Genomic DNA, 10,313 nt, shown 5'->3' with positions numbered 1-10,313 from the left:
CGTGTGTGTGCCTGTCCAAGATCCCGAGAGGAGAATGGAGGAGAAGGGATTGTGGCGTGGCCATCCCCCCTGGCGGGGTGATTTCTCACTTTCTGTCTCTCTGTGTCTCTTGTTTGTCTGGCAAGCGCATGTGCCCTATAACAAAAACCTCTCCAAAAAAAGAAAAAAAAAATTATTAAAGAGGGACCAGCAGATGGCATAATGGTTACATTGCTTGACTCTCACATGGCTAACCATGGTTCAAGTCCCTTACCTAGTGGCTTGAAACATGTCAGGCATGTGTGTTTGCATGCTCAAAATCTCAAGAAGAGAGTGGAAAAGAGCAGATTGCATCATGGCATCCCCCCAAGAGGGGTGATTTCTTGCTTTCTGTCTCTGTGATGAGTGTACATGATGCCCAAAATCCTGAGAAGAGAATGGAGAAGAAGGGATTGTTACATGGATATACCCACTGGGGAGGGGGTTCTTTTGTACTTTCCCTCTCTCTCTGGTAAGCACACAGGCCTCACAGCCAATGGAAGGAAATAAAAAGACTGTAGCATGACTACTACCTTCAGAGTGTGTACGGAATTCATATTAATTATAACAACGATTGTATTGTAACAGATGTAAGTTAATTTTTATATATGTTACCAACAGGCCAATAAATGAATAAATAAGCAGTATAGCTTGTCAGTTAAATATTCCAGGCACTTAAAATATGTGATGGCTTATCACTTGTTTTCGTCAGATGGACCTAAGACACAGAAGACACACAGAATACTCTCTTCTATTATTATTTGCTCCTCCCCTTTAATTAAATAATTAATTAGAATTCACCTGGGCTGGTTTTCAGTTGGTTAATGATCCTTTTGATTATTCATTATTTGTTAGTTACTCTGTCATCTAGACTTAAGTATTTAATCTCTACATGGTCATTGGGTAGATTGGACCAATAGCTGAGGGATTTGTCAGTGATGTGCATCCACCCAGGAAGATTATCTATGCTCCTGCTCAGGAACCCTTTTCCTGTTGGAGAACTCCATATCTTTATGTTATTCTGAAAACATATATTAATGCCAGTGACAAAATATTAGGTAGTCAGGGAAGTCATGATGTATGTTTCTGTGCAAAAATGCATCATGACTTTTCCAACAACCCAATAATAAACTAACATAAAAAGTATATGAGATGGGGCAGTGGTGTAGTGGTTGAAGGCACTGAACTCCCACATGGTGGCATAGTGGTTGAGGGTGTTGGACTTCCACATGGCCAAACATGGTTTAAGTCCTGGACCTGGTGGCTTGATTTCTCAATTTCTCTCTCCTCTCTCTCTCTCACTCTGTCCCTCTCTGGTCAAATTAAAATAAATAAAAGAAAGTAAAAGATCTAGATTAAAGATTTTATTTTATTTATTTATTTTTAAGAGAGATTTTGTTATAGGGCATATGCACTCACTGGAAAGATATAGAGAGACAGAGAGACAGAAAGTGAGAAATCACCCCAAGGGGAGATGGCTATGCTGCAATCCCTTCTCCACCATTCTCCTATTGGGATCTTGGGCACCTTGCACATGCGCTCAGTGTGAGTTTAAGCCACCAGGTCCAGGACTTGAACTGCAGTCAACTACATGAGAGTCCACCAGCGTAATCATTATGCCATCTGCTGGTCCCTAGATAAGAGATTTTAAAAGGTAGAAGACTGAGAGTAGAACATAAAAACTTGGATGGTTGGGTAAAGGGACCTACTGGCTATGTCACAGCATGAAAGAGTTAGGGGGTACTAATTTAAATTGAGCAGTGGGTGGGTCTTAGTTTAATTTAGAAACTTATACCTGGATACATAATCTCTTGGTGCTGATATTCATGATGGAAACATCCATCTACTGACTAGGCAGAAGCTAACTGTCATAGAAATCTTAACCTGCAATTTCTATTACTTCAAATTATAAAAATTGAGTTACTGACTTTTAAATGTAAGTTCAAATATTTGGAGGCCAAAGATCTCTTCTTTTTAAAATAAAAAGGCCCTGTGGTAAGCAACATAATATCTCCAAACTATGTTCACTTTCTACTCTGCCAAACCTTGGATATATTACCTTGGCAAAAGGGACTTTTCAAGTGTTATTAAGTCAAGGACCTTGAGAGGGGAAGGTTGTCCTGGTTTATCTGGATGGGCTCAATGTCATCACAAACGTCCTAGTAATGGGAGGCAAGAGAATCAGAGGAGATGTGAGCAGAGGTTGGAGTGATGTTGCCTCAGTGAGAGAATGCGGGTGCCTGTAGGACCTGGAAAAGGCAAAGAAGCAAATTCTCCCCTAGAACCTCTAGAAGGAATGCAGCCCTACGCATCCATTTTAGGCTTCTGACCTCCAGAACTGTAAGATCAATAAATTCGCAATGTTAGTAAGTTTTGGTAATTTCTTAGTAGAAGCCATAGGAAACTATTGTATTATAGGATATGAAAGAAGATCTAAAAAAATGTTATAATTGGGGACCAGCAGATGGCATAGTGGTTGCATCACTGGATTCTCACATATTGGACCATGGTTTGAGTCCCAGACCTGGCAGCTTAAAACTCATGCTGGGCACATGTGCATATGTGCCCACAATCCTGAGAGGAGAATGGAGGAGAAGGAATTGCAGCATGGCCATCCCCCCCTGGGGGGGGTGATTTCTCGCTCTCTGTCTCTCTGTCTCTCTCTGGCAAGCACCCTACAGCAAAACTCTCTCTTAAAACAAAAGAAATTTTATAATTGAATCAAGATAATTTTCCTGATTTTATAACTGTAATATATTACTAATTAAATCCTATAGTCTTCTGATTAGTGAGAGCAAGTGGTCTGATACTAATGATATCTGGATTTACAAGTCCCTTTAATTCTTAGAAATGTATGAAATATTACGTTTTGAATGACTTTATAGTCTTTATTCAATGGCTATTTACATAACATCTGTCTATTGGGCTGATAAATGAATGAATAAATAAATAGTGTAGTCAGGCAAATTAGGTTCCAAGACATTTAAACGTATAAAGTAACAGAGAGAGAGGAGATATGCCTTCAGAAGTCTTGCAATTTTAGGACCAGCAGATGGTGTAATGGTTATGTTGTTGTACTCCCATGTAGTTGACTGTGGTTCAAGTCCTAGACTTGGTGGTTTTAAACTCACACCAGGTGTGTGTGCATGCATGTCCAAGATCCTGAGAGGAGAATGGAAGAGAAGAAATTGTGACATGGCTATCCCTCTGGGGGGGTTATTTTTCACTTTTTGTCTCTCTGTCTCTCTGGCGAGGGTATGCACCCTACAGCAAAAATCTCTCTTTAAAAAAAAAAAAAAAGTCTTGCAATTTTCAGTAAGTTTTAAATGCCAGTCTTTAAAGACTCATTTTTGTGATAAAGTGAGTAACAGAAATAGGAAAAATGGTATTGTTTGAATCCACTTTTTGAGTCAGAATGTAGAATAAGAATGGACAAACAGTATGAAACTTTGGTACTATTTTTACAAGTCATTCTCATTAAAGTCTGAAGACTGTAAAGCTATTGGGCTCCTTCTAGGATAATGTCCCCCCTACTGTTATATTTCTTCCAATGAAACCCATCTGTGAGCTTCTGCAGGATGTTCATGACGTGCATTTAAATTGCCTGTTGAGTTCCAGAAACCCCTTCTTCCTGCAAACAAGTGGTGACCTCTCTGCTCTATGCTCATTCAAGGGACAGACACTGTACGTCATCCCAGGAAGCCAGCCAAATGATGGCCACATCCTGTTCAAAGCAAAAATACACATTTTCATTAAACCAAGATAATTAGAAAAAGTAGCATAGAGGAATATGAGTAATTCCATCAGTAATTACAGCAATTATGCCCTTAATTGCCACGCCACCTCCCGTGTCACGTTATATATATGTACTGTCATGTTATTGAGAAAACACTCATGTTTGATACTAAAGATGTACCTGGTTGTATCAGATACCTCTAGTAGTTACAAGATAGCTGAGAAAGTATTGTTTTATCCTTACAGTGATCAAAGCAGAATACGTTCTATTGTCTTAATTCATTGTCCTTATGTTTTTTTTAAGAATTATTTATTATCATTATTACTCTTTAATTTGATCAGAGAGAGAGAAAGAGAGAGAGAGAAAGCGGAAGTGAGAAAGCAAGCCACCAGATCCAGGACTTGAACTGTGGTCGGCCATGTGGGAGTCCAGCACCTTAACCAGCATGCCACCTGCCAGCTCTAATCATTGTCCTTATTGAGTGCTTCTCAAGAAGAAATACCCAGAAATAAAAATCAGTATAAAGAAACCATCTTTTCATGGTATCAGCTGATGGTGTAATGCTTACATCGCTGGACTCTCACATGATTAACCACAGTTCACATTCCGGACCCAGTGGCTTGAAACTCATGCCAGTCATGTGTCCATGTATACCCAAAAATCTCAAGAAAAGAATGGAGGAGAAGGGATTATGGTGTGGCCATTCTCCATGGAGAGTGATTTCTCATTATCTGTCCCTCTATCTCCGGCAAGTCACATGCCCTATAACAAAAATCTCTCCTTAAAACAAACAACAAACAAACAAAAAAACCATCATTTCATACAGTTTCTTTCCTAAAGTTATGAGAAACAGTTTCTCAAATATCCCAATAAAGATAAAAAATACCTACCACTAGATGTTTCTTTGACTCCGTTCTTAGCATATGCTTAGCCTATTAAAATTTTAAATATTTACTTCTGGATTTGACTTTCTAGCCTCTCATTTCTCTGAGAGTGTATAAAAAGAAATATTTTTGCTCATTCAGTGTTCTTGGAGTAGAAAAGCTAAGAAAGGTCACATTGCTTTTCATACTGAGCTGATCTCTCTTCTCAGCCTGCAGCCTAGTGTAAGGGAAGAACTTGCAGTTCATTGTCTTCTTGCTCAGCTATCAGAAGTCACTGGTCTTGGCTCATCTTTTGCACAGTCTCCTGGTAAATATCAGCCCTTGCAATGAGAAACAGTTATCCTAGCAGGGTAGGAGTTGGAGCTGAGTTGGATGGGGGAAGGTGACCTGTTTTGCATCCCTCCCTACCTAAGGCAGATTTTCATAGCATTTGCTTTTTTGATTCAAAATATTACATTTGAATGGAATTATTTATAGTTTCATAATAAAAGATGTGCATGTTCTCCTTTGTTCCCCTGTCTACTTATCCTCACCCCATTGAATGGTCTCAAGTTGTCTTGATGGCTGCAAGGCCAGGGAGAGAATCATGGTAGCAGCATACCAAAATGGCCAGCCACCATGCAGGGACAATTGCAGTAGGATAGTCCATCCTATGAGTCTGAAGTCCCATGTTAGTATTGAGTTGTGGGAAAAGTCATGACAAATTTTGTCTATGTTTTTGTATGTGAAAATGAGTCATGACTTTTTTTTTCTCTTTTTGGAGAGGTTTATGCTATAGGGCGCATGCGCTCGCCAGAAAGACAGAGAGAGACAGAGAGATAGAAAGCGAGAAATCACCCCCCCATGGGGGATGGCCACGCCACAATCCCTTCTCCTCCACTCTCCTCTTGGGATCTTGGGCACACACACACATGCGCCCGGCGTGAGTTTTAAGCCACTGGGTCCGGGACGCTAAGCGTGGTTGACTACGTGGGAGTCCGGCGACACAGCCACTACACTAACTGCTGGTCCCAAAATGAGTCATGACTTTTTTGAAAAGCCAGTATTTCATGTTACTTCAAAGCTTTAATGGACTTCACAGCTTTTCATGCCATTAGGCCTCACTGTTTTTTCACAGGTGTTATTAACCTGCTCTAATACTGAAGAAAATTTGTTAGAACGTATGGAATTAAAGTAGCAGCACTGCAAAGAAAAAGATGGATAAGAATTTCTACCCTGGGCCCCGCCCTCTTTTACCAGATACTACTGTGAGTTATCTAAATTAATCCAAATGATGACTCTCCTCTACCCCAGAAAAAGGAAATGAAAACTTTAAATCAACCCATCATGTTTTTGTGTGTGTGCTTAGGCTCCAGTGGAGAAGGTTCCTTGGATGTTCTTTCATTATCTTAGGCAAATAAGCAGCAGGGGCTTCTGTGTAAATATGCAAATGCACATGCTGAATTAAGGCGTATTGTTTGCTCAGTTAATATGTGCTTTGGAGAAGGCATTATTTGCTTATAAAGCTCTGAAATCCCTTTGTAGATACATCATTTTGGGCTGACAGCTTTGAGAGGTGGAAGTTGATGGAGTACTCACTCTAGCAACCCTGCTTGAAGTGCCATTGGCACTGCTGGTGGGGAGGGGGCTGCTGATGGGTGATGCTTCTTTCTGTCACCCCGGCAATGGCACAACCAGAAATAGCAGACAGCATGTGAAGAGATGATGATGGAGTGAGAAGGATACACAGAATGAAAATTACCCAGAATATGGCAGGCCTTCTCCCTGATAAGTGGGACTAGCTGAGCAGCCACTTACAGAGAGGCACAAAGGGGAGAATCTTTCCATGAGATGGGCTTGCAAGAACTCTTCCCCATATTGAGTGAGGAGGGAGAGTGTGAAGGGAAGATCTATGTTTATCTTCCCTCTCTGTCCAGCTCACAGCTTCCACAGGAATAACAGGGAAGAGAGAGCTGTGGGGTTTTGTGGAATTATGGCCATCTGGTTATTACAAGTACAGACAATTAGAGATAATCACAAATCCCTTTCCCCCTCTTCCAAAAGTTGGCATGCTGAAATTTGGGCTGGTGGCCTTGTGTGGGAAAGCTTGGCAAGTGTATTCAGATTCCTTCCATGTAAAGAAGTCGGGGCTCAGAATATGCTCAGTTCAGATATATGATCTCTAGGTAATCAGAAGCTTGGCCCTACACAGTTAAATGTCATCTTGACCGAGATTAGGAGCACTAGCTTTTCTTTTGATGACAGACAGGAGGCTGTAAATCAAGACGTGTGTGGAGAAAAGCACCATTAGAGATTGTCTCCTGTGGATATGTATCTTCGACTTGATGGCTCCATTAAATGAGTTGTGCAAACATATCCTTCAGCCTCAAGCTTCCTTTTACTTATGGCTCTAGTGAATGCTCAATAATATAGAAGTTATCATAATAAGACAAAAGTAGTTTGAGTAAAAATTTAGGTGTTAAAAAAAAAGAGCGAGCTTATTCATTCTGCTAAGAAGACTGTATCTGACTTTAGCACTTTTTCTTTCTTTCTGGTCATTTCGTTGGAGAGGAAGTTACAGAATCAAAAGTTTTGAAAAGTGTGACACATCGAGTGAATTCATAAGCCAACTTTCTCTATGAAACAAAGCTCAAAGGCACAAAAGCACAAAGCAAGTTTTCTGTGCCTGCCACAAACCCACTCCCTTGAAGTTGCCCTATTGCTTTTATAAGCTAAATTGCACTATAGCCAATGGGCAGACAGAAGCAGGTGGGGTCCCATTGTGGACATATTCCATCTGCAGGCTATTAGGAGTCTGCTCCTGCAGTCCTGTGTCGTTCTCATTAAACACTAATCAAAAGGATGGGGCTCATCTTTTTGTGACGCTCCCTATTTCTTTTAATGCACCTGCAAATAAAATGAAATGGGCTTAATGGACTGAGGCTTTGACTGATTCTCATAGCTCTGCTGCATGGTCACTAGTTGCTTCTCCTGGTAATTTACAAGGTTTCCTGCTGTATGATAAAACACAGGTGCTCCAGCTGTCATCCAGAGCAATGATTTATTAGCTTTAGTGGTACCACAGACCTCAGGCAGCAGACACTAAATCAAGAGAATATATACTGAAATAATATGTTTTCCAATGATGACCCATGGAGACTCTTTAGCTGTTCATGCCCTTTACCCACTGCTGTTGGTTTTGCCATTTCTCCTCATTATTTTAAAGCCCACAGGATTCGCTTCCTGTCTTAATTTCTCACCTGCCAAGATGGCCTCAGCACTGGCTTTATTGCTATAGATTTCTAGTTGATCCTTCACACCACCAAAGAGTTCCAGCTAATGAGTACAAGAGAGGGAACCTCAGGGGCTTTTTCAGGCCTCGGGGACTCTTAAAATCCATATTCCGGACTTTGCTTTGATATGGTCGACAGACAACAAAAACACACAGCGGCCTTTTAAATAATTCTGCTTTGAGGTTAAATATGTCTGGACATTCATCTGGAACATTTCATTACTAAATTTTTCTTCATCAAAATTTGTTAAGTCCTGTCTTCCTGTTTTCATGACAGTGACTATCAATCAAAGTGACTTCTTGTTGATTATCAGAGAGCCCTACGAACATATTAGAAGAATCTTTAATTACTATTAAATGACTGCCAAACATGGACACAGGGAAAAAATCACTCAGTCAATCAAAGTAGAAGTCTGGCGTGGACTCAGAATTTTAATGAGAGGACAGGTCTGAGATGTAAAGGGAGTCCTAATAGGTACAAAAGTGAATATAGGAGGAAAATGTCCAAAGTCATACTGAAAACTGAAAAAAGGGACTAAAACGGAGGAGTCAATGCTGTAAAAGATTAAATAAGGTAATAAGAATGAACATTAATTATATACAACAGATAAAGAAATCTATAACTTTGCTTTTCTCTTGTAATCGAAGCACTTAGGAATCTTCCTTGATTTGTAAGTCCTCCCCACCCCATACATTTATTTGAAATTTCAAACATCTTATATGTTTATCCTGTATTGGCTTAACATACAGAGATCTTGAGCTTCGGCCAGATCCATGGGAAGTCAGCGATCACGGTCTTGCACTTGTAGCTGCAGGATGACAGGCAGAGTGAGTACGACAGAGCAGGAGAAGCAGGCAGGTGTGAGACGGAGGATGCTGAGATTTGTCATCACTGAAGTGAGGTAGCCAGTGCAAAGATGGTGGGGATGGTGACAACTTGGAAGATTTCTGAATATATTCAAAGTAAATGGCTACCCAACTAGATAAAGCGGGGAAGTGAAAATATACATGATTCTTCAAGGTGATTTTAAAAACTTCTAACAACTAGCAAGGCATGGTGCTGACCCTTCAGAAAGACTCCAGCCATGATCCTGTGCAAGGCCCTGGCTTCCCGTGTTGGGCAGGTATTAGGCTCTTGGGGGCTGCATCCTGGGGAGGTCTGGGTATCTTGGGAGAAGGCTGGGCTGCTAGGATTCTCAAGAACACTTGGAACTCTTAGGGCAGTGGCTTCTTACCAGCCAAAGAGGAGCATGTGGGACTATTAGGACAGTGGCTTCCTACCAGCCAACTTTAATATGTTGAAAACTTCTTCAGGGGAACCAATGCATGCTGGGTGACTTTCAGTCCTTTCAAATTTCTCTTTTGTGAATGTTGGTTTATGATGTTGCAGAAAAATCCTTTTTTTTCCTCCTAAGTTATATACTGAGAGAAAGAACTCATATTAAAAAAAAAAATTAAAACAGGAACTCTCAATAGGGTCTTCACACTATGATCCACCCACAAGTCTCAGCCAGCCTGGATCATGGGCAAGCATGCATGCCCACCTGGCATGCTCAAGACAGTGCTGGAATGCAAATCCAGCACGTTTCCTATGTGGGCACAGTTGCTTTACTGCTGTGCCACTGCCTGTCTACCTGCATTGCTCCTTTTTGTTTTTTGACTGAGGATTCATTCTGCTGTTGTATCAGACATGCCAATTTCTCAAGTTTTCTTTTTTGTTGTTGTTGTTGTTGTTTTTTTTTAAGTTGTTTGCCATAGGGTGTATAAGCTCACTGGAGAGGGGAGAGAAAGAGAAAGACAGAGAGGGAAAGTGAGAAATTATCCCCCAGGGGAGATGACCACATCGCAGTCCCTTCTCTTCCCTTCTTCTCTCGGGATTTTGGGCATGCACGCACATGTACCTGGGGTGATTTTAAGTCACCAGGTCTTGGACTTGAACTGTGGTCAGCCGTGTGGGAATCCATCCACCTTAACCACCACTCCACCTGCTGGCCTCTCAAGTTTTCTTAAGTACTAAAAAATATCATCTTCTTTGTATTTGGGAAAGATATTAACTAAAAAAAGCTTGAAGGGATCTTGAAAAACTATATACATAATTTTCTTCTAATGGGACATTGTACAGAATAGGTACTCACAAATATTTGTTAATTAAAGAAGGAAGTACATGAATGTAGTGTAAAAAAGTTATAAAAAGTGTAAGCACTAGTGCTGGTCCTGTAGTGCCTGATTAAGCCCTCTACAAAGGAAGCTGAATCCTACACGGCTGACTAGAATTTGAGTTTTGGCTCTGGCGACTTCAAAAACATATCAGCATACACCCAAATGCCCAGAATCCTGATAGGATGGAGGATCAGAGAAAAAAAAGAATTTCAGTGTGACCAGGCTCTGTTGGGGAGTGCTACCT

The sequence above is a fragment of the Tupaia chinensis genome, unplaced genomic scaffold, assembly GCF_000334495.1.
Source record: "Tupaia chinensis unplaced genomic scaffold, TupChi_1.0 Scaffold000370_1, whole genome shotgun sequence".
NCBI lineage: Eukaryota > Metazoa > Chordata > Mammalia > Scandentia > Tupaiidae > Tupaia > Tupaia belangeri.
This window is presented reverse-complemented; position numbering follows the sequence as displayed.